The 24,287-nt window shown below is 37.4% G+C and overlaps 1 protein-coding gene across 2 annotated transcripts in view; it reads left to right on the top strand.

Annotated features, from left to right (window-relative positions):
* Window positions 1-18,768: 18,768 nt before the first annotated feature.
* The window catches only part of LCA5 (lebercilin LCA5), a 68,305-nt gene continuing 62,786 nt past the window's right edge, over window positions 18,769-24,287 (top strand). Inside the window, exon 1 of one of the 2 annotated variants that reach the window (XM_042939216.1) lies at window positions 18,769-18,834. The gene's annotated coding sequence lies outside the window, so the exon portion shown is untranslated. The remainder of the gene's footprint in view (window positions 18,835-24,287) is intronic. The other variant, XM_042939217.1, reaches the window with a different exon arrangement.

Raw genomic sequence — 24,287 nt, 5'->3', positions numbered from 1 at the left:
TTGCCTGAGTATTTTGTGAATTTGACTATGATATGCCTTGTTGATGGTTGGTTTTTGTTGAATCTAATGGGGGTCCTCTGTGCTTCCTGGATTTTGATATCTGTGTCTTTCCCCAGGTTAGGAAAGTTTTCTGCTATGATTTGCTCACATAACCCTTCTACCCCTATTTCTCTCTCTTCCTCTTCTGAGACCTCTATGATTCTGATGTTGTTCCTTTTCAATGAGTCACTGATTTCTCTAATTCTTAAATCATGCTCTTTTGCCTTAATCTCCCTCTTTTTTTCTGCTTCATTATTCTCCATAAGTTTGTCCTCTATATTCCTGATTCTCTGTTCTGTCTCATCCATTTTTGCTGCTGCTGTATCCATCTGTGATGGCAGCCCAGTTAGAGCAATTTTTATTTCATCCTGACTAGTTTTTACTTCTTTTATCTTCGCAGAAATGGATTCTAATCTATTTTCGACTGCAGCTAGTATTCTTATCGTGATTCTAAATTCTGGTTTAGACATCTTGCTTGTATCTGTGTTGGTTAAATCCCTGGCTGTCGTTTCTTTGTGCCCTTTATTTTGGGGTTAGTTCCTTCATTTTGTCATTTTGAAGGGAGAAAAGGAATTAATGAGGTGGAAAAATTAAAATTAAAAAAAACTTAAAAATATTAAAATTAAAAATTAACACACACACACACACACACACACACACAAATCTAATAAATGATGCTAGATCCTAGGTGTGTTTTGGTCTGGGTATTGAAAGTGGTTTATAGATTGGAGAAAAAAAGGGGGGAAAAAAGGAAATTGTTTGAGAATTTGAAAAAATGAATACACTGAAGTAGACTAAAATGAAATGATGGAAGTAAAACGGAATTTGAAAAAAAATTTACACAAAAATAAAGAATATAGTAGAAAAAAATTAAAGAAAAATAATTTTAATAAAAATTACAAATAAAAATGAATTTTTTCTCTTTCTGTCTTCAAGAAAAAGAAATGAAAAAGAGAAAAAAGAAAAAAAATGAAATTGTTTGAAAATTTGAAAATGTGAATACACTGAAGTTGACCAAAATAAAATGATGGAAGTAAAATAGAATTTGAAAAAATTTACACAAAAATAAAAAATGTAGTAAAAAAATTAAACAAAAATATTTTTAATAAAAATTGAAAATAAAAATGAATTTTTTTCTCTTTCTGTATTCAAGGAAAAGAAGTGAAAAAGAGAAAAAAAAAGAAAGAAAATTGAATAGATGGACCTGCTAACAGAATGAAATAGGACTGAAAGTACTTCGTTTTCCCCTAGAAGTCAGTCTATGTAGTTCTTTATAGTCCATAAATTAAGCAGGTGGTGAGACTTGTGTTCTTGAAGAGTGAGGTCAGCCCAGTTGGGTGGGGCTTAGTGTAACAGCTCCATTCTCCACTAGATGGCACTGCTAGCCTACTGGGGTGGATTGTTGTGGCACTTGTAGGTGCGTATGCGCATGTGAGGGAGTGGTGTCACCCACTTACCCGGTGTCTAGTATCAGAACTGTGTTCTCCTTGATCAGCAATCACAGACTGGTCCTCTGTCTTCAGCTTTTGTCCTCTGCCCACTTTTTCACTGTCTGTGACCAAGCCCCAGGCAGTACCTCTCTCCCGAGTTTTGTCTCAGATGCAGGTGTTTCCCCTGGCCCCTTCTGAAGGACTGCAGCTTTGACCCGTTCTGCCCCTCTGTGGGAGGGTCTCACCTGGGCTGCACCCAGAACGCTTGCTGGACCCTGCTGCTGCCAGTGCCCTGAGACTACAGCCAGGTGCCAGCCTGCCCCAGAAAAAGTTTGCCAGATAGTGTAGCAGCAGCTTTTCAGGGATTATGGAAAATTAAAACACACATCTGGCACCAGGCTTCACCCTTAACGACCTTATTCCAGTACCAGCAAATGTGGCAGTTCTCTGGGGTCGGCTGGGACCAGGTGGCCTCAACAGTCTCTACCAAATGCCCTTCCAGCAGTGGAACTGCTTTTCCCTGCGTGGCCCGAGAACCTCCCGGACCCCACTCTGCTCCTGGGGATTCTCCCTTCCAACCAGAGCACCACCAGGTATCGAGCTGCAGAGTTGCAGACTCTGTGCTCTCCTTGTTTACAGTCTTAATAGAATTTAAACCCTTTCTCCTTTCTTTCTCCCTTTTTAGTTTAGTCCCTGTCTGTTTCCAATTTTCCACTTTCTCTCCAGCTGCTTTTCAGGAGGGGGGCTTTTCCCATATTCTCCCCCCAGTCTCCGTCCTCTCTCCACAAAAGCACCTCCCTTCCCGCTGTGGCTTCTTGCTCCCCACGTTCACCTTTCTACGCCGCGTACCTGCTGAATTCTGTGGTTCAGGTTGTGCAGATTGTTGTGTTAATCCTCCAATCAGTTTTCTAGGTGTGCAGGATGGTTGTGTTGGTCTGGCTGTATTTCATGGACGCGAGACACACAAAAAACTTCCATGCTGTTCTGCCATTTTGGCTTCCCCCTCTTGTTTATTTTAAATGTTTATTTAGTTTTGGGAGAGAGAGAGAGAGAGAGAGCAGGAATGCGTGCACTAGCAGAGAAGGTGCAGAGAGAAGGGGACAGAGCATCCAAAGCAGGCTCTGCACTTACAGCAGTGAGCCTGATGCAGGGCTCACAGAAAATTGGTATAAAGGTGTTGAAAGGCTAAAAGATCACAAAGAGAACACTGAGGTAAACCAGATATTTGTAACTGAAGAAAGGAGTTAACCTGTGTAGTTAAGGGAAGAAAATAATTGGGGTTGGGGGTCACTGGAGTGTACGAACTCAGAGAAAAGGCCCTACAGGGCTGGTATCTACACTCCTAGGGGAAGTTCTAAACATGTAGATCCAGAAGCAGCAAAAGACATGTTACAGTAGAGCCAATTGCTGGTGCTGTAATAACACTGATAGAAGCATGGACATCAAGAAGGAGATTCTTTCTCACCAACTCCCACCTTCCAACCTTTCCCTAATGCTTCCTATTGTCAGAACCTAGCAATGAGCTAACTAGCAAGGGTTCTGGGTAATGTAGCTTGTTGAGTCCTAGTCCCAGCACTATATAATAGAATCTAGAAAGGCAGGGTAGGATCTGAGAAACGGTAGGCATACTTCTGGCATTATTCCAGTTCACCTTTGTAGCGACATAGTCGTGGTGAATCAGTGACAGCCACCAGTGGGTTCTGGAAAGAAATGGGATAGACTGTTGCATGATATAGCAGTGGCCCTGCTGTTTTTCCTAGCAAGGACCACCAGTGAAGGTAGATGTGTTTTTAAGTATGAGACCCTCTCCGGGAAGTCCCAGAAATTATCATGGGAAAGTCTTTTGACGGTGGAAATACTATAAATCAGAAGGGGTCAAAAGACAACAATATTTGGTTGATAGTATCTATATTTACATCCTGGAGAGCTTAAAATTGCATATATGTTTCTTAGATGAATTTTAAATTAAGTATGCGCCAGACTGGTCCACGAACCTATACTAATTTTCCTTTGGAGAAACAGCTCTCTCAGCTCTTCTGGGAGAACACGAAAATTCAGGAGACTTGATGACACCTTTTCTACCTTCTCCACTCCAAGCAACCACTTGGCCACAGTAATTAGTACATGTTCAGGTATAAGCAATCAGAATAAATATTACCAGGATTTCAATTGGACCAATGAGAAAAGAGGTGTTCTTTTCCCCATGGGGTTGCTAGGTGACTAGAGTAGAGTGTAAGTTTGGAGCTTTGGTGTTAATACCTGGCTTTCTCTAAAGCCTGTCTGATATAAAAATTTTCCTATGTAAGTACATGAAAAACATAAAGAGAAAACATAAAAAAGGTTTTAAATAAAATTTTAATGATATTCAGCATATGGATCTAACTATATCTAGAGATAGGTCTACTTCTAAATTTTTCTATTATATAAGTCCATGTATTTTTTTTTAACTAAGTCATTTAAAAAGTTGAGGTAATGCTCACATACAGTGAAAAACATCTATCTTAAATTTACATTTTGATGAGTTTTGATAGAGGAAGCATTCTTTTACCTCCACCTCTGTCAAGATATAGCATATTTACAACACTAAATTTCATTCCCTTCCAGTCAATCCCTACCCTATCCCCATAGTTGATTGTTCTGATTTTCACCAGTATATAAATTAACTGTCTGTTTTTGAATTCACTATTAGTGGAAATATACAGAATATATTCTTTTGTGGTTGACTTCTTTTGCTCAACATACCTTTGAAATTCATCATGTTCATCGGTAGTTAATTCTATTGATGACCAGCATTACATTATAAGGATATACATTTTAAAAATTCATGCTGATGTTGATGGATATTTGGGTTGTTTCCTGTTTTATTTAATATGAATAAAGCTGCTATAAACACTGTTGATTAAATATTTTTTGGATATATGCTTTTGTTTTTCCCAGGTAAATACCTTGGAGTAAAATTAGGACATGTTAGAGATACATGTTTAACTACATAAGAAATACCATCTGCATTTTTACCTGGATGTCCCATGGATACCTCAAACATAGCTCCCAAAATACTTATTACTGTCCTTTACCTCAGACTTGAATTCTGTACTCACTGTCTTGGTGAAGGGAGCCAGGTGTCTTAGCCAGGAATCAGCATATTTGTCAATTAAAATTAAAAATTACCTAGCACACTAATTAAGTTATAATAACTTAATAATTACTTAATATTAATTAATAATTATCTAGCATATTTATTGTAAATTTAAAATATAGTCACCAATTTTAACAGAATTTCCTATGTATTATTTTTAGTAAAGGACAGGCAATTGTCCACTAAGAAAATTGTATTGACATTCTCCCTTTCAAATCTAACAATGTGAATAAGAATAGAATTATGGCTTCCTTCAATGCTATTTCTACTCCTTTGGAGGTAGCATTTAATCTATAGGTCAATTTACTTAAAGATATAATTGTGGAGTAATGAAATCTGAAAACATGTATTAAAAACTAGCTTAAACCAACTTTTGATTTAGATCTTTTCATGCAAAACAAAAGCAAAAAACCCCACATTCAAATAAATTCCATGACATTGAGAAACTATCAATGATTTACTTGCCAATTATGAAAGAAGAAAAATACTAGTAAATATCTCAGTGGTTTTTTTTTTCTCCACTAACAAAATTAACTTGTAAATTTCATCTAGCAATCAAAAAAGACTTATCATTTTTTTTTCAACGTTTTTTATTTATTTTTGGGACAGAGAGAGACAGAGCATGAACGGGGGAGGGGCAGAGAGAGAGGGAGACACAGAATCGGAAACAGGCTCCAGGCTCAGAGCCATCAGCCCAGAGCCCGACGCGGGGCTCGAACTCACGGACCGCGAGATCGTGACCTGGCTGAAGTCGTATGCTTAACCGACCGCGCCACCCAGGCGCCCCAAAGATTTATCATTTAAACAATAATCAAATGGTGCCAGCTTTCTGTACTGCAAAGGCAAATAATAGCAATCAATTAGACTCAATTTGTTTTTATAAGATCAAATCACTGTCCCTAACTTGTTTTCCTAAGCCATTCAATTTCTTTTAAACACCTAGCATGTTTAAAAGTTAGTATTATATACTGACAACCTACTATTTACCTGTAATTTCTCCTTTTTCTTTTTTATTGAAAAAAAATTTTTAATCATTATTTATTTTTGAAAGAGAGAGAGAGGGAGACAGAGTGTGAGGCGGGTAGGGGCAGAGGAAGAGGGAGACAATTTGAAGCAGGCTCCAGGCTCTGAGCTGTCAGCACAGAGCCTGATGCAGGGCTTGAACTCACAAGCTGTGAGATCATAACCTGAGCCGAAGTCGGACTCTTAACTGACTGAGCCACCCAGGCACCACTTACCTGTAATTAATGTTTAAATTTTTCTAGCAATATGCACACCAGAAGTTAAATTTAAAAGTTTTAAATTTTGTATTATCATCTATCTAGGTAAAATGTATAAAAATTGTGCCAATACTTTTTTTTTCTAAAGAAGTATTAAATGAACAACTGAACTTTAGCTAAGGATAATTATACTGGTGTGCTTTCCAAGATATGATTATTTATAGTATGCCCCTTTTAAAATGTAGTCATTGTAATTTCTGGATTGTCTAGAATTGGAAAGTCTACCTATTAATTTTATGAAACTTCTGACATAGAGTTCAAATTTCTTAGTTTCTCCATACAGAAAATGATTAATTTTATTGGTAAGCACATCTAGGAAGATTTTAATTAATATTATCTGTATTGTCACATAGCGTTAAGAAAGGCAACTGAGGTCTTGTAGAAAATGAACAGTTAGCAATATAATTAATCTGGAGATACTGTAATATCAATGTAAGCCCAAAATATTAAAAATAAAACCTCAAAGTCCCTAATGATCATTAGTATAATTCCTTTCATAAACATAATCTTTAAAAACAATAAGAAGTCTGATTCCTGTTAAATATAATTTCAAGTGGCGTAATATAAAAATGTACTTTTGTTGGCTTTTGTTTTTTCTGAAAAGCAGAATTCTATGTAGTATATAATGGAATGAGATATCAAATAGTATTATCTTAGAAAATCTAATCCTATCAAAATGATTATGTCAAAACCAGGTAACATCATATAAAAATTTCAGAAATTATCTCAAACTTTTGGATAACTTTTTAAAAAATTAGTTTAATAAGCTGGTTTTACTTATGGAGATTTAGAAATCCTTTGGGTCTTTATTCAAGGTCAAATAAATTGATAGTCACTGTTAACTCCAAACATGATAGAGTGAATAAAACTGCACATTGTAAATACTTTGAAAATGTGTTATATACAATTAGACAATTTTTTGGAGACTTCCAACCTTTCAAATGCTTCCTTGCTTTCTAGCAATTCTATTAACCTGTGGGTGAAACACATTAAAGGCGTTAAATTTGAAGCCTGGAATTTAGCTGACCTAGGCTTGATTCTCGCCCCTACCACTTACTACTTTAGTTATCTCCTGGAAGATTCTTTCATCTGTCTGAATCTGTTTCCTCAGGTATAAGAATGAATAACAATACCTGTCTCAAATCAGGAATGAAGATAGAATGAGATTATATTGCCTGGGTATTGCCCGTGCAAAATAAATGTCAGTTTCATTCTCAGCTGTCCTTGAGTGCTAACAACCTTCATTTGACTCTTTGGGGAGAGACGTTTTGTTTTTTTCACCTAAATGCACAAGGCATGTTTCTTGACCCTCAGCTATTTCCTTTAAAAGTACTCCACCAAAGCGTTGCACTGCATAATATTAACTCTAACGGAGTCAGTAATAACTAGTGAGCTATTGTAACGAAGAGTATTAGCAAATTTAAACTGATGAGAAGTTACTTAAGTGCACTTTAGGTATTACTCATCTTTATTTTTTCACTGACAGACAATTGCTATCTTCTGCTTTCCATACAGAAAATTGCACTTAATTACAGTAATGTTTAGGTGGGTTAGTCTGTAACTTGAAGTAAAATATATTGACGGGATAAAATGAAAGCTTTGAAATAGTGCAAAATTGGGAAAACGAGGTCAAGCAAGAAACAGAATTACTGTAATTCATGGTGAGAAGATTGATTAGCACGCATTTGCCTTCAGCCTTCAAGATTTAGATTCTCTACAGAATGGAGGTAAAGCCCAGTTTTCAAGGAATTACCAATGGCGAATAAAATAGCGTTCGGTGTTAGGCCATCTTGGTAATCACAAGGTTCAGAAAGGCTTAATTAAAATAACCTTCACTGAAGAGAGGATTTTTTTTTTTTTTTTTTTTTTTACTTTCCCTACCTCCTGCAATTAATGCAGTTTAATGCACTGTCAATTGTTTAAAGGGGAAAATATGCCATCCTGCAGTTCTCAACAGGTTACTGACAAGCGCCACAGACATTTATTAAAACAAAGAAACAAACAAAAAAACCTGTGCAAACGTCTCAAAATCATTCCACCTCTAACCCGTTCCAAAACCTAAAAAAATCACTTTCAAGCCAAACTCAGGGCGTGTTAATGATTTACCTCGAAGCAGAAGCATTAGTACACTAACTACACCTACTCCTAAAAATACGCAATCTCAGGGCTAAGACAGAGAAGGAACTGGCTGTTTGCTTATAATTTAAAATCAAATGCGTTCCCAAAGGAATTCGAAAAAATTTTCAATGTTTTCAATCACGCATTTGCTGATTTCTACAATTCATTACACCACCGACCTTTCTCCTCCACCCACACCCTGCCCTCAAGACCCAAAATCCCTGCAATCTCGCTTCGCCCAGCTGCCTAAAAGGCCCGGCGCTTGGCCGGGTTTGGGTGCAAACCATTTCCGTACACTCGTTCCGCGCTACAGCTAAAGCGGTCAACCAATGGCTGCCTTCTCCTGTATTCATCGTCCCGCCTTCCGATTCCACTGAAGCCAATAGAAAAGGCCACCTGGTGTCGGAGGCCAATGGGAGATTGGGGGGCGGGCGTCATTGGCTGCAGCCGCGTCGCAGTGCAGTATGGGCCTCCGTCTCCGTTACCCTGGTGCCCAAGTCGCCGGGCCCGGCGCTGCCCGGAAGCTGCTGTCCCCGCCCCTATTTTGGTCCTGCGTTCAAACTTCCCGCACCCCGTCAGTCCCGGCGCCCGCCCCCCAATCTTTGCAGCAGCAAGGCACCCACTCTTCGACAGCTAGACTCTGAATCTCCGGCGGGGAGTTTGCTCCGCGGAGAGAAGGCAAGGAGGCGGGACGCCGCGTCGGATCTGAGGAGGGCCGGGGCGGGTTGGGGGTGGGCTTTGGCGTGGGCGTGGAGATTGCGGAGTTGGGGGTGCGAAGTGAGGCTGTGACTGGAGCGTGGAGGGCTGGCCTTTCGTGGATGGAGGCCTGCGAGTTAAAGCGGGGAGGATGAAAGGATTAGGGATGGGGAGGGTTTAGGGACGCGGGGAGAGCAGAGTCCTAGGAAAAGATGTGAAGAGCCCGTCAGCTGGGAAAGGACCAAGAGGATGGGAGGTTTACCTACACGTGGGGGGGATTAGGAAGTTAGGAGGAGACGGAGTTGGGGAAGGGTTGGTTATTTGTTGGAATCAGGAAGGGAGCTTATTGCAAGAGGATCTAGAGAAGGGGTTAGGAGTTATTAGAAAACCTTAGAAGCCTGTGGCGACTGAAGGTGGGAAAGGAGGGACAGAGCCGAGAAGGGAAAGGAGGCTTTGAGGCTTTCGGTATCTCTGGGATAAAAAAATGGAGATTAAGACTATGGTTGGAGTAGAAAGGCCCATTCATTTGTCCAGGGTTTAAAATTGTTAACATGTCTTTCCGGATGAGAGGAGGAAAGATGCTTGGCAAAAAATGCGCCTACTTGGCACAGAGGAGTCACTACTCAAGCAGTTTTTAACAGTGGTGAAGATCATGGGTCCTGAGTTTAAACACCTCTCATACACTTGTGACCTTGGACAAATTACTGACATCAGTTAGTAACGAATTATTGGCTAGTAACAAATTACTAGGGGCATATATATATTTTTCTATTTGGGAATGGGAGTAGTAGATATTGTGAGGATTATTGAGATGTTCATTTACCTATACTTAGGTAAATGAAAACAGTGGATGGTTCTGTTAAAGTGGGTTTCTTATTGGAATTTGGTTTGTGTGAGCAATTCGATGGGCTGAATTTATTGGAGATTTTCTTAATCTTTTCCTTCGTTGACCCTGCTCTGAAAGTCTGAAGAAAGTTTTGGCCCCTCTCCCTAGGAAAATATACTTGGACACATACATGTTATGCCCGTCCTTTACCTGCAGGTTAAGAACTTCGGTTGATATATCTTTGGGATCAAAAGTCATCCTTCAAATGGTTGTTGTTGTTATTATTATTATTATTTTGGCGGGAGGGGACTACATGCAGTTTGGGAAAAAGGGTACAGTTCTGGAGAGTGTTTACTTTCTTTAGTATGTTGTTATTTTAATCCATATTTTTTTCCAGTTACAGTTCCATACTTGTATATTACTATTCTGTTTCACTTTGGGCTTTTGTTGCATGTTGACTTACATGTTTATCCAAACTCACAATAGGAAATAAGTTTGTTTTGAGATTCTGAATTGACAAAGCATCATTTCAAATATCAGAAAGTAATTGGTGACTTTGGAAAAGAGATTTTTCTTTTGTCAGAGTCACATCTTTTCTTTCTTTCTTTCTTTCTTTCTTTCTTTTCATTCAAGTTTATTTGTTTTGAGAGAGGCAGAGACAGTACAAGTGGGGGAGGGGCAGAGAGAGGAGAGAGAGAGAGAGAGCGAGAGGGAGAGAATCCCAAGCAGACTCCTCACTGTCAGTGCAGAGCCCAGCCTGATGCAGGGCTGAATCTCACCGACTGAGAGATCATGACCTGAACTGAAATCAAGAGTTGAACAGTTAACCAACTGAGCCACGCAGGCGCTCCAGAGTCACATCTTTTCTGTTAAGCAGTCATGGAACAGTGTAAGACACAGAAGTCCATTAGAAGATGCTATTCTCTTGGGGCACCTGGGTGGCTCAGTTGATTAAGCATCCCACTAATCCCAGGGTCGCGAGATCTGGCCTCTGTCCGTCTCTTCGCTGAGCGTGGAGTCTGCTTGGGTTTCTCTCTCTCCCTCTGCTCCTCCCTGGTGCGCGCGCGCGTGCGCGCACACACGCTCTCTCTCAAATTAAAAAAAAAAAAAAAAAAAAGGATGAAAAAAAGAAGTTGCTCTTCTGGCACCTGGTTATTCTCCTGCGTGTTATTACCCATTTTCTTTGTGGGATGTTCCTCCTCTGCTCATCATTTAATTATCGTGTTTCCTCATAAGTTAGTCTGCTTTCTCTTCACTCTGTGTTCTTTTCTTGGCTGAGTTCATCCTCAGGATTCTGGTAGTCTTGGCTTCCACCATCTATATTTTATTAATGTACTCTCAATTTTTATCTCTATCCTGGAACTCTTGAATTAGCTCTAAATTTGTATAGTTAATTTTTGATATTTCCAAATAGATTTCCCACAGGCATTCTAAAGTCAGTCTGCCTGATATTAAACCATCACCTTTCCCCACCAAACTTGTCCTATTGAATGCTACCATATTTACCCAATTTTTTAAGCCCAAAACTTTGGAATTCATTTAGGTTCTTCTCTGTTCTTATAGTCCACATACAATCTGTCACCTAGTGCAGTTTGTTTTACTTGATAAAACATTTCTTAATTCTGTACTCTACATCTCTACTTACCCACATGAGTTCAAACCACTATCATTTGTCTCCTGATTTCAAGAACAGCTGGTCTTCTGCCTTCAGTCTTATTGGCCTCCAATTCGTGGGTTGGAGATGGATCTTTGTAAATGTCAGATCTGGTTATTTTATTTTATTTTATTTTATTTTTTTGACTAAAAGAGATTCATTTTATTTATTATATTTTTTTGCCTGTGAGATTTTTACTTATTTATTTTATTTTGTATTTTTTAAATTTTACATCCAAATTAGCATATAGTGCAACAATGATTTCAGGAGTAGATTCTTTAGTGCCCCTTACCCATTTAGCCCATCCCCCCTCCCACAACCCCTCCAGTAACCCTCAGTTTGTTCTCCATATTTATAAGTCTTTTCTGTTTTGTCCCCCTCCCTGTTTTTATATTATTTTTGTTTCCCTTCCCTTGTGTTCATCTGTTTTGTCTCTTAAAGTCCTCATAAGTGAAGTCATATGATATTTGTCTTTCTCCGACTAATTTCACTTACCATAATACCCTCCAGTTCCATCCATGTAGTTGCAAATGGCAAGATTTCATTCTTTTTGATTGCCGAGTAATACTCCATTGTATATATATACACCACATCTTCTTTATACATTCATCTATTGATGGACATTTGGGCTCTTTCCATACTTTGGCTATTGTTGATAGTGCTGCTATAAACATGGGGGTGCATGTGTCCCTTTGAAACAGCATACCTATATCCCTTGGATAAATACCTAGTAGTGCAGTTGCTGGGTTGTAGGGTATTTCTATTTTTAGTTTTTTGAAGAACCTTCATACTGTTTTCCAGAGTGGCTGCACCAGCTTACATTCCCAAGATCTGGTCATTTTAATCCTAGAAGATATTTTGTTTCCAACCAACTTCTTTGTATGATATAAAGGTCCTTGTAATGGTCTCTTTGACTTGATCTCGTCTCATTTATTACTTTGTCACTACCCTCCCTAGCCAATGCAGTCATTCTAAATCAACATTGTCTAAAAGAAATATAATGTGAACCATATACAGAATTTAACATTTTTTCAGAGCCACAGGAAAATACAAACTGTGAAATTTTAATAGTATATCTTATTTAACCCAATAAATCCAAAATACTATTTTAACATATGATTAATATTTAACAATATTCTTAAAAATTTTTTTTTAATGTTTATTCACTTTTTGATAAAGACAGAGCGTGAGTGGGGGAGAGACAGAGAGAGAGGGAGACACAGAATCTGAAGCAAGCTCCAGGCTCTGAACTGACAGCACAGAGTCCGACGCGGGGCTCGAACTCACAGGCCTTGAGATCATGACCTGAGCTGAAGTCGGACACTTAACCGCCTGAGCCACCCAGGCACCCCTTAACAGTATTATTAAGGAGATATTTTATGGCCTTTTTTATGGACTAAGTTTTCAAAATTCCATGTGTATTTTATACTTATAGCATATCTTGATTCTGACTAGCTAGCTCAGTAGCCACTGTATTAGATAGCACAATTGTGTACTATTTGCAGTTTGATGATATTCCACACTTATAAATGCCTTTTACTTTTGCAAATGCTGCTTCCTCTTACTGAAATTGGGTCTTCTCTCACCTCATCTACCTGCCCAACTCCCTCCCCACGCCCCCTCTAAAAAAAACAATCCGCAAATACAAATACTTGTGCATAACCTCTGCTAATACCTAAAGATTCAATTTAGGCCTTACCTGGAATTGTCCCCAAACTCCCTCTGTCCTCTAATCTTAGTTGTTTGTTTGTTTGTTTATATATATGTGTGTATATATATATATATATATACACACGTATATATATATATATGTATGTATATACATATGCACATACATATATGAGCTCGAAGCAGGGTTCCATCTCATTAACCAAGAGATTATGACCTGAGCTGAAATCCAGAGCTGGATGCTTAACTGACTGAGTCACCCAGGCACCCCTTTCCTCTAATCTTAGTTATAAGTTTACTTAGCCTGCTTTACTTTTTTGGTTATTAGTACTCATACTCTTGGATTATCTTTTTCTTCTTGTATTGGAGTTTCTTAATAGTAGCCTATCAGTTGTATCTTACTTAATTTTGTATCTCCATTCATAGGTTGGTGCCTGGCATAGTAGGTGTTCAGTAAATGCCTTATGCATGAATGAATAAATATTCTGTGATGTTTTCATTTGACTGACTAGACTTTGGGAATGCATGCTGTAGTTAAGATGCTTTAATTTGACCCACTGTTTCAAAATGCTGTTTAAAATGAAGCTGATTATGCCTTAAATTTTAAGTGTAATATATATTGTGATCTGACCTAGAGTCTGGGAAACCATACTCAAAATCTAAACATAGTTTGATTTTAAAGCAAGAGTAGGTATTGTGTAGGGGTGTCTGGGTAGCTTCGTCGGTTAAGCGTCTGACTTCGGCTCAGGTTAAGATCTCACAGCCTGTGAGTTCCAGCCCTGTGTTGGGCTCTGTGCTGACAGCTCAGACCCTGGAGCCTGCTTCAGATTCTGTGTCTCCCTCCCTCTCTGTCCTTCCCCCACTCACACTGTGTCTGTCTGTCTCTCTCAAAAGTAAATTAACATTAAAAAAAAATAGTAGGTGTTCTGTAAATAAAGGTAGGATAAAGAAATGCTTAGGGGATATCCTGGAAAATATAGGTAGAAGAGCAAAAAACTACTTGGTTTTATTATCTGTTTATAATACTTTATCTCTTTTATAGGAGAGAAGCAGGTGCAGTTTTAAATGCAACAATATTGTTTTTACCTTTGTCTCATCTTCAGTTATTTCCATTCCTTTTTGAGAGATCTCCTTATTTATATCTTTCTCTCTTAGTTTGTTTTCATTTTACTCATCTAGTTGTCTGTTGTATGAGCTCTTCTGCTGGCAGGAGAGATAGCCAGGCACCAATGTTTTACACAAAGAAGCCTGAATACAGGGAAATGACAGGAAATTAACAGTTCTTTGATTTTGTATAGTTTTTTTTTTCTTAAAACTAAGAACTTTTCTTTTTTGTTTATTTTTTAAAAATTTAATGTTTCTTTATTTTGAGAGAGAGAAAGGGAGACAGAGCACAAGAGGGGGAGGGGCAGAGAGAGGGAGACAGAATCCAAAGCAGGCTCTGGGCTCTGAGCTGTCAGAACAGAGCCCGACGCAGGGCTCAAACTCACAACCTGTGAGATCATGACATGAGAAGTTGGACGCTCAACCAACTGAACCACCCAGGCACCCCTAAAACTAAGAACTTTTCTTAGTCACATGAATCAGCTAATCATGATATTCCATATATAGTAGACTTTTGGCTTAGGTCTACTTTCTGATTCATTTGAAACTTTATATAAGGAGGCTTCTGGTACTGAATGGGCTTCTGGTCATCTTTTTCTGACCTGTTATGTGTGACCTATACTATTTGGGACTTTTTTTTTTTAGAAATAAGTTAATTTTTGGATGAAAAGTGATGTGTTAGATTTGCTGGTTTTCTAGCATTGCCATAGTAGCACTCCAGGCCATTTGTGCTATCCAATACAGTGGCTACTGAGCTAGTTAGTCAGAATTGAGATATGCTGTAAGTGCAAAATATACATGGAATTTTGAAAACTTAGTCCATAAAAAAGGACATAAAATATCTCCTTAATAATACTATTAAATATTAATCATATGTTAAAATAGTATTTTGGATTTATTGAGTTAAATAATACTATTAAATATTAATCATATGTTAAAATAGTATTTTGGATTTATTGAGTTAAATAAGATATACTATTTAAATTTCACAGTTTGTATTTTCCTGCAGCTCCTGAAAAAATGTTAAATTCTTTATATGGTTCACATTATTTCTTTTAGACAATGCTGGTTTAGAATGATTGCATTGGCTGGGGGGTAGTGACAAAGTGATAATTGTTAGGAAATAAACAATTCTTAGGAATTGAAATTGGGCAAGACTTGGAGTTTTTCTTTTTTGCTTTTATCTAGTTACCCTTGTATAGATAGGGAAAGCAGATGAATAACTGTTAGTTAATTCATTCTCCATCACAAAGAATTAATTTAAATTAGCTGGAGAACTGTACGTGGAACATAAATCTTCAGTGTTCTGTTAATTTAGGTAACTTTTCTCTCTTAACAGAAAAGTTTGGATGTGGGATGTGAGGTTAAGAAGGAATCCATGATCCTTAGATTTGCAACATAAAATCTAGTAGATGGATGTGCCATTTAATGAAATTAGAAAAATAGGAAAGAGTGGGTGTAGAAGGAGGACAAATCATGATTTTGGTTTTGGATATGTAAGTTTGAAATGATTTTCAGATACCCGGGTGGAGTTGTCAAATACATAGGTGGATATGTGAATCTGAAAGTCAGAGTAAATGAAGTCTAGATGAGATCACCTAAGGAGAGAGTGTAGATAAAGAAAAGAAGGCCAATATGTGGGGACTTGGGTTTTCCAACATTTAGAGATAAGGAAGAGGGGGCAGACTCAACAAAAGAGACTGAGAAGAGACAGCCAGAGAGTTAGTAAGAAAACCAGGAAAGCAGCTGGCTATGGGATCCTAGAAAGAAAAGAGACTTCTGGAAGGAGGGAGATGGTTAGTTGTTTCAAATGTTGCTGTAAGGTCAAGGATGAATAGTATGGAAAATTGGCTACTGGATTTAGCCAAGATGAATGGTGGGGATGAAAACCTGACTAGTGTGGATTCAGATTCTGGTTGGGAAAATAGAGATAACATTCTAGATTCTAGATTACTCTTCCAAAGAGATTCACTGGAAAATGAGAGTAGAGCAATTGCATCATAGATGCATTCGAATGTAGAGGTACACAACAGCTTTATTAGAGCCTCTGTTGATAGGAATGGTCCTATACAGAGGGTAGCAGGGGCAGAATCCTTGAGATAGAGAAGTGTGGGAAGGGAGATAGGTCAAATGTTTAGCTCTGAAAAAGAGCAGAAATGTTTCTTTAGTTTTAGTGGTGGGAGGGCAACAGTATGAGATAGATGCTGATGGAGATGACTTCAAAGATGAGGCAGTTCTCATCTGATTGTTGATATTGAAATACCAAATGGATTACTCAACTGAGAGAAAACTGTACAGTCATACCTCATTGCACATTGATATGCTTTGCATATACTGCCTTTTTTTTTTTTTTTTTTTTACAATTTAAAGATTTGTGGCAACCCTGCATTGAGCAAGTCTTTTGGCACCATTGTTTCAATAGCATTTGCTCACTTTCTGTCCGTGTCACATTTTCTTAATTCTCACAGTATTTCAGACTTTTTTGTTTTTACCATATTTGTTATGGTGATCTCTGATTAGTTATCTTTGATGTTACTACTGTAATTGTTTTGGGGTGCCATGAACTGCACCTGTGTAAGACAGTGAACTTAACTGATTACTGTGTGTATTCTGATTGCTCCACCAACCAGCCGTTACCCCATCTCTCTCTTCCTGTCCTTGGGCATTTCTATTCCCTGAGACACAGCAAGATAGAAATTAGGCCAGTTAATAACTCTATGATGGCCTGTAAGTGTTCAAGAGAAAGGAAGATTCAGACATCTCTCACTTTAAATCAAAAGCTAGAAATGATTTAAGCTTGATGAGAAGGCATGTCAAAAGCCAAGATAAGCCAAAAGGTAGGTCTCATGTATCAAACAACCAAGTTACAAGTGCAAAGGAAAAGTTCTTTAAGGAAATCAAAAGTGCTGCTGCAGTGAACACATGAACAAGAAAGTGAAAGAGCCTTATTGTTGATACAAAGAAAGTTTTGGTGGTCTGGATAAAAGATCAAACCAGCTATAACAGTCTGTAAGCCAAAACCTATTCCAGAGTAAAGCCCTAACCCTCTTCAGTTCTGTGAAGGTTGAGAGAGAGCTGCAAAAAAAAAAAAAAAAAACAACAACAAAAAAAGTTGAAGCTACAGTAAGTTGACTCATGAGGTTTAAGGAAAGAAATCATGTTAATATCAAAGTGCAAGGTTAAGGAAGTGCTTATGTAGAAGCTACAGCAAGTTATCCAGTGGATCTAAGATAATAAAGATGGTGGCTTTACTAAACAACAGATTTTCGGTGTAGACAACAGCTTTCTATAGAAACAAGATGCCATCTAGCACTTTCATAGCTAGAAAGGAGAAGTCAGTGTCTTCAAAGTGTTAGAGGACAGGCTGACTCTTGGTATGAGCTAATGCAACTAATGACACTAAGTTGAACTAGTGATCATTTACCATTATAAAAATTCTAGAGCCCTTAAGCATTATGCTAAATCTGTGCCTCTGCTTTATAAATGGAAGAACAAAGCCTTGATGATAGTGTATCTGTTTACAGCATGGTCTACTAAATATTTTAAGCCTACCGTTGAGGCCTACTGCCCAAGAAAAAAGACTCCTTTCAAACTATTACTGCTCATTGACAACACAGCTGGTCACCCAGGAGCTCTGAGAGGGACAGACAGATTCATGTTGTTTTTATGCCTGCTAACACAGCGTCCATTCTGTCTCCCTGGATCAAGGAGTAATTTTGATACTCAAATCTTATTTTGAAAATACATATTAGCGGGGCGCCTGGGTGGCTCAGTCGGTTAAGCGTCCGACTTCGGCTCAGGTCACGATCTCGCACTCCATGGGTTCGAGCCCTGCGTCGGGCTCTGTGCTGACAGCTCAGAGCCTGGAGCCTGTTTCAGATTCTGTGTCTCCCTCTCTCTCTGACCCTCCCCCGTTCATGCTCTGTCTCTCCCTGTCTCAAAAATAAATAAACGTTAAAAAAAAAATTAAAAAAAAAAAGAAAATACATATTAGCTGTATATGTAGCTGCTATATGTTGTGATTCCTCTGATGGATCTGGGCAAAGTACATTGAAAACCTGGAAGGGATTCACCATTCTAGATGCCATGAAGAACATTTATTTGTGGTCTATATATTAACATTAATGGAAGTTTGAAACAAGTTGATTCCAGCACTCATGAATGACTTTGAGGGATTCAAGGCTTTGGAGGAAGTCAATGCAGATGTGTTGGAAATAGCAAGAGAACCAGAATTAGAAGTGGAGCCTGAAGATGTGACTGCCTTACTGCAGTGTCATGATCAAACTTGAACAGGAGTTGCTTCCTATGGATGAACAAAGAGTGATTTCTTGATATGGAATCTTCTCCTGGTAAAGATGCTGTGAAGATTGTTGAAATGACAACAAAGGATTTAAAATATTATATAAACTTAGTTGACAAAGCTGCGGCAGGGTTTGAGAGGATTAATCCCAATTTTGAACGTTCCATGAGTAAAATGCAGTCAAACAGCATTGCATGCTACAGAAGAATTGTTCATGAAAGGAAGAGTCAATCAGTGACACAAACTTTATTGTCTTATTTTAAGAAATCACCGTAACTACCCAATCCTTCAGCAACCACCACCCTGATCAGTCAGCATGCATCATTATCAAGACTTTCCACTGCAAAAAGATTACAATTCCCTGAGAGTTCCAATGATAATTAGCATTTTTTAGCAATGAAGTATTTTTAAATTAAGGTATATACCTTTTTTTAAAGACATAATGCTCTTGCAGTATGGTTTAAACATTTATATGCATCAGGAAACCAAAAAATTCATTTGACTATTTTTCTTTCAGTCTTCACTTTATTGGAATATTCGTTTTATTTTGGTGGTCTGGAATTAAACCTGCAGTATATCTGAGGTATGCTTGTGGTCCATTTCAAGGCTTACTGTCTTAACTCTGTGACCTTAGGTAAATTATAATCTTGCGTAACCCAGTTTGTTTTTATGGGTGCTAGTTTTCTTAATCTGTTCAAAGAAAAGAGTGATCCCCCAGGTTTCATTCCAGTGCTAAGTTGGTATGTAATCTTATTAAGCTAGAGTACTTATTTTTATTTGCTTATCCTTTTTTTTTAAATTACTGTAGTACAGTTGACACAGTGTTACATTAGTTTTAAGCATACAGCGTAGTGATTTGACAACCTATAGGTTATGCTATGCTTACTACATGTGAAGTTGCTGTCACCATACAATGCCATGACGATACCTTTGACTAGATATTGTATGCTGTACCTTCCAACCCCATGACGTATTCATTCCATAACTGGAATCCTGTACCTCCCATTCCCCTTTACCCATTTTGCCCATCCCAGGCACCCCACCTCCAACCCGAGTAACCACCAGTTTTCTGTATTTATGGGTCTGTTTCTGATTTTTAAAAATTTGTTCATTTGTTTTGTTTTTCAGATTCCACATATAAGTGAAATCATATAGTATTTGTCTTTCTCTAATTGATTTATTTCATTTAGCATAATACCCTCAGGGTCCACCCGTGTTGTCAGAAATTTCAAGATCTCATTCTTTCTTATGGCTGGGTAATACTTCATTGTGTATATACCACATCCTCTTTATCCATTTGTCAGTGGATGGACACTTGGGTTGTTTCCATATCTTGGCTATTGTAAATAATGCTGCAGTTAATGTAAGGGTGCATATATCTTTTTAAATGAGTGTTTTTGTTTTCTTTTGGTAAATACCCAGTAGTGGAATATCTATTTTTAATAGATAGTGGTATTTCTATTTTTAATTTTTTCAAGACTCTCCATACTGTTTTCCTCAGTGGCTGCACCAGTTTACATTCCTGCCAACAGTGCATGAGAGTTCTCTTTCTCCACATCCTCTCCAGCACTTATAATTTTTCTTTTGGATACAAGCCATTCTGACTGGTTTGAGGTGATATCTTATTGTGGTTTTGATTTGCATTTCCCTGATGATTAGTGATATTGAGCATCTTTACTTGTGTCCATTGGCCATTTGTATGTCTTTGGAAAAAAGTCTATTCAGGTTCTCTGCCTATTTTTTAATTGGATTGTTTGGTTTTGGGTGTTAAGTTGTATAAGTTCTTTATATATTTTGGATATTAACCCCTTAACAGGTGTACTAGGTTGCCTTTTTGTTTATGGTTTCCTCTTCTGTGCGAAAGTTTTTATTTTGGTGTAGTCCCAGTAGTTTACTTTTGCTTTTTGTTTCCCTTTCCTGAGGAGAAATATCTAAAAAGTGTTGCTACGGTCTATATCAAAGAGATAACTGCCTATGTTTTCTTCTAGGAGTTTTATGGTTTCAGGTCTCACATTTAGGTCTTTATTGTGTTATTTATTTTTGTGTATAGTTTAAGAAAATGGTCTAGTTTCATTCTTTTGCATGTACCTGGTCAGTTTTCCCAACACCATTTATTGAAGAGGCTGTCTTTCCCATTGTATATACCCTCCTTTATCAAATGAATTTACCACACAAGTGCGGGTTTATTTCTGGGCTCTCTATATTATTCCATTGATTTATGTGTCTGTTTTTGTGCCAGTACTGTCTGGGATTGTGGTTCCTCCAGCTTTTTCCTTCCTTCTCAAAATTGCTTTGGCTGTTCGAGGTCTTTGTAGTTCCATTCAAATTTTAGGGTTATTCTAGTTTTGTAAAAAAAATACTGTTGGTATTTCAATAGGGATTGCATTGAATCTGTACGTTACTCTGAGTAGTATAGACATTTTAACAACATTAATTCTTCTAACATATGAGCATGGTGTATTTTTCCATTTGCTTCTGTCATTGTCAACTTCTTTCATCAGTGTTTTACAGGTTTTTTTTTTTTTTTTTTAGGTTATTTATTTATTTTGAGAGAGAGAGCAAGAGAGACAGACAGAGCTAATCCCAAACAGTCTCTGCCCTGACAGCACATAGCCTGACATGGGGCTCAAACTCATGAATTGTGAGATCCTGACCTGAGCTGAGATCAAGAGTCGGATGATTAACTGACTGAGCCACCCATGTGCCCAGTGTTTTATAGTTTGAGAGTATAGGTCTTTCACTTTCTTGGTTAAATTTATTTTTAGGTATTTTATTCTTTGTGGAACAATTGTAAATGGAATTTGTAAATAAAATTCTGCTACTTTGGTATTAGTGTATAGAAACACAACAGATTTCTGTATATTATTTTTGTATCCTGCAAATTTATTGAATTAATTTACTTTAATAGTGTTTTGGTAGTCTTTAGGGTTTTCTATGTATAGTTTTGTATTATCTACAAATAGTGACAGTTTTTTTCCTTTACCAATTTGGACGCCTTTTTAAAATTTTCTTGTCTGATTGACGTGGCTAGGATATCCAGTATTATTTGAGTAGAAGTGTCATGAGTAGACATCCTTGTCATGTTCCTGATCTTGGTGTAAAAGCTCTCAGTTTTTCAGCAAGTATGGTGTTTAGTTGTGGGTTTGACATATATTGCCTTTATTATACTGCAGTATGTTTTCTTTTAACCCACTTCGTTGAAAGCTTTTGTTCAATAGATGGCTTGAACAATTTTGAATTTTGTCAAATGCTTTTTCTACACCTAATGAGATGATCATATGATTTTTATCCCTCATTTTGCTATGTGGTGTATCATGTTAATTGATTTGCAGATATTGAGCTATCCTTGCATTCCTGGAATAAATCCCACTTGATCTTGCTGAATGATTGTTTTAATGTATTGTTGAATGTGGTTTGCTAATATTTTGTTGAAATTTTGCATGTATGTTCATCAGGTATATTGACTCGTAGTTTTCTTTTTCAGTAGTATCTTTGGTTTTGGTATCATGGTAGTGCTGACCTTATAGAATGTATCTGGAAGCTTTCCATCCTCCTCTGTTTTTGGAATAGTTTGAGGAGAATAGGTATTCTTTCTTTTCTTTTCTTTTTTTTTAAGTCTTTATTTAAATTCCAGTTAGTTAACTACAGTGTAATGTTAGTTTCAGGTGTGCAGTTTAGTGATTCAGCACTTTCATATAACATCCAGTGCTTATCACAAGTGCACTCCTTAGTCCCCATCACCTATTTAACCCATCCCACCACCCATCTCTCCTCTAGTAACCATCAGTCCATTCCTGGTTTGCTTCTCAGTTTTTCCCCTACGTTTTTTTGTTTTGTTTCTTAAATTCCACATATGAATGAAATCATAAGGTTTATTTGTCTCTCTGACTTATTTCACTTAGCATAATACTCTTTTGCTCCATCTATTCTATTGTAAATGGCAAGATTTCATGCCTTTTTATGGCTGGGTAATATTCCATTGTGTATATATACCGTATCTTCTTTATCCACTTATCAGTCAGTGGATACTTGGATTGTTTCCATGGTTTGGCTATTGTAGATAATGCTGCTATAAATATCAGGATGCATGTATCACTTTAAATTAGTGTTTTTGTATTCTGTGGGTAAATACATAGTAGTGCAATTGTTGGATCATAGGGTAGTTCTATGTTTAACTTTTTGAGGAACCTCCATACTGTTTCGCAGAGTGGCTGCACCAGTTTGCATTCCACCAGCAGTGCAAGAAGGTTCCGCTTTCTCCACATCCTTGCCCACACTCGTTGTTTCTTGTGTTGTTGATTTTAGCCATTCTATCAGGTGTGAGGTGATATCTCACTGTAGTGTTGATTTGTATTTCCCTGATGATCAGTGATAATCAGCATCTTTTCTTGTGTCTGTTGGCCATCTATATGTCTTCTTTGGAAAAATGTTGAGAGTAGTTATTCTTTAAATTTTTGGTAGAATTTACGTGTGAATACATCTGATCCTAGATTTATTTTTGTTGGGAGTTTTTTGATTATCAATTCAATTTTTTTTTTTTTACTAGTAATCAGTCTGTTTAGATTTTCTATTTCTTCTTGATTCAATTTTGAAAGATTGTATATTTATTTAGGAAATTAACCATTTCTTCTAAATTGCCCAATTTGTTGTCATAAATTTTTTTCATAGCATTCTATTCTAATTCTTTCTATTTCATTTGTTACATCGCTTTAATTTCTGATCTTGTTTATTTGTGAGTTCTTTTTTTCTTGGTGAGTGTGGCTAAAGGTTTGTCAGTTTTGTTTTTCTTTTCAAAGAACCAGCTCTTGGTTTCATTAATCTTTTCTTTTTTTTAATCTTTATTTCACTCTGATCTTTATTATTTCTTTCCTTTTACTAGCTTTGGGCCTTTTCCTCTTGAAGCTTCTTTAGGTGCTGGGTTAGATTGCTTATTTGAGATTGCTTGTTTCTTGAGGTAAGTACAAATCATTATGAATTTCCCTCTTAGCACTGTTTTCACTGTGTCCCAAAGGATTTTGGACTGCTGTGTTTTCATTTTCATTTGTTCCTATGTATTTTATTTTCTTTTTGATTTCTTTGTTGAGTCATTGGTTGTTTAATAGTTATACTTTGTAAGAAAAATTAGTAGTTGTTTTATTAGTTGCCTTACTTCATCTTCCTTTTTCTTTTAGCCTAGTGTTTAGGGTCTTTTTGTTTTTAATTTGTTACTTTTTGTTTGCTTATGTGGACTTGTTCTGGCAGTACTATTAGCCAGGCAACATTGTTTCCACAAGGTCTAAGCACTAATTATTTATTTATTTATTTATTTAAAAAAAAATTTAACGTTTATTTATTATTGAGAGAGAGCATGAGCATGGGGGGGTGGGGACAGAGAGAGGGGGAGACACAGAATCTGAAGTAGGTTCCAGGCTCTGAGCTGTCAGCACAGAGCCCGACGTGGGGCTCGAACTCACAAGCTGCAAGATCATGACCTGAGCTGAAGTTGGACTCTCAATGGCCGAGCCACCCAGGTGCCCCACTAATTTTTTAAAAGTAAATTTTCATAGGTGTCTAAGAGTCTATTCCTTGGGAAGGCTTAAGTCATTGAGTGCTATATTTTCTAAGGAATGTTTGTTTTCATGAAGGATTGTAACATATTATAGGATGTCACAAGTATATGTAGGTTAGAAATACCCACCTTATGGGGCACCTCCGTGGCTTGGTTGGTTGAGCATCCGACTTCAGCTCAGGTCATGATCTCATGGTTTGTGAGTTCAAGCCCCATGTCAGGCTCTGTGCTGACAGCTCAGAGCCTGGAGCCTGCTTCAGATTCTGCCTCTCTCTGCCCCTCCCCTGCTCACACTCTGTCAATCTCTCTCTCAAAAATAAATAAACATTAAAAAAATTTTTAAAAATAAAAAAAGAAATACCCACCTTAGTTCAGAATAGATCCTAAGTCAGAAACTGGGTAAAGATAAGATATTCTCTAGTATTTTTGGGGTTACTCTTGAATTTTGTCACTTTTAAAGTTTTCTCATAAAATTAACATGCAATATT

This window comes from Panthera leo, chromosome B2 (genome assembly GCF_018350215.1).
Source record: "Panthera leo isolate Ple1 chromosome B2, P.leo_Ple1_pat1.1, whole genome shotgun sequence".
Lineage (NCBI taxonomy): Eukaryota > Metazoa > Chordata > Mammalia > Carnivora > Felidae > Panthera > Panthera leo.
The sequence above is the reverse complement of the archived record's forward strand: the minus strand, read 5'-3'. Positions and strand labels throughout refer to the sequence as shown.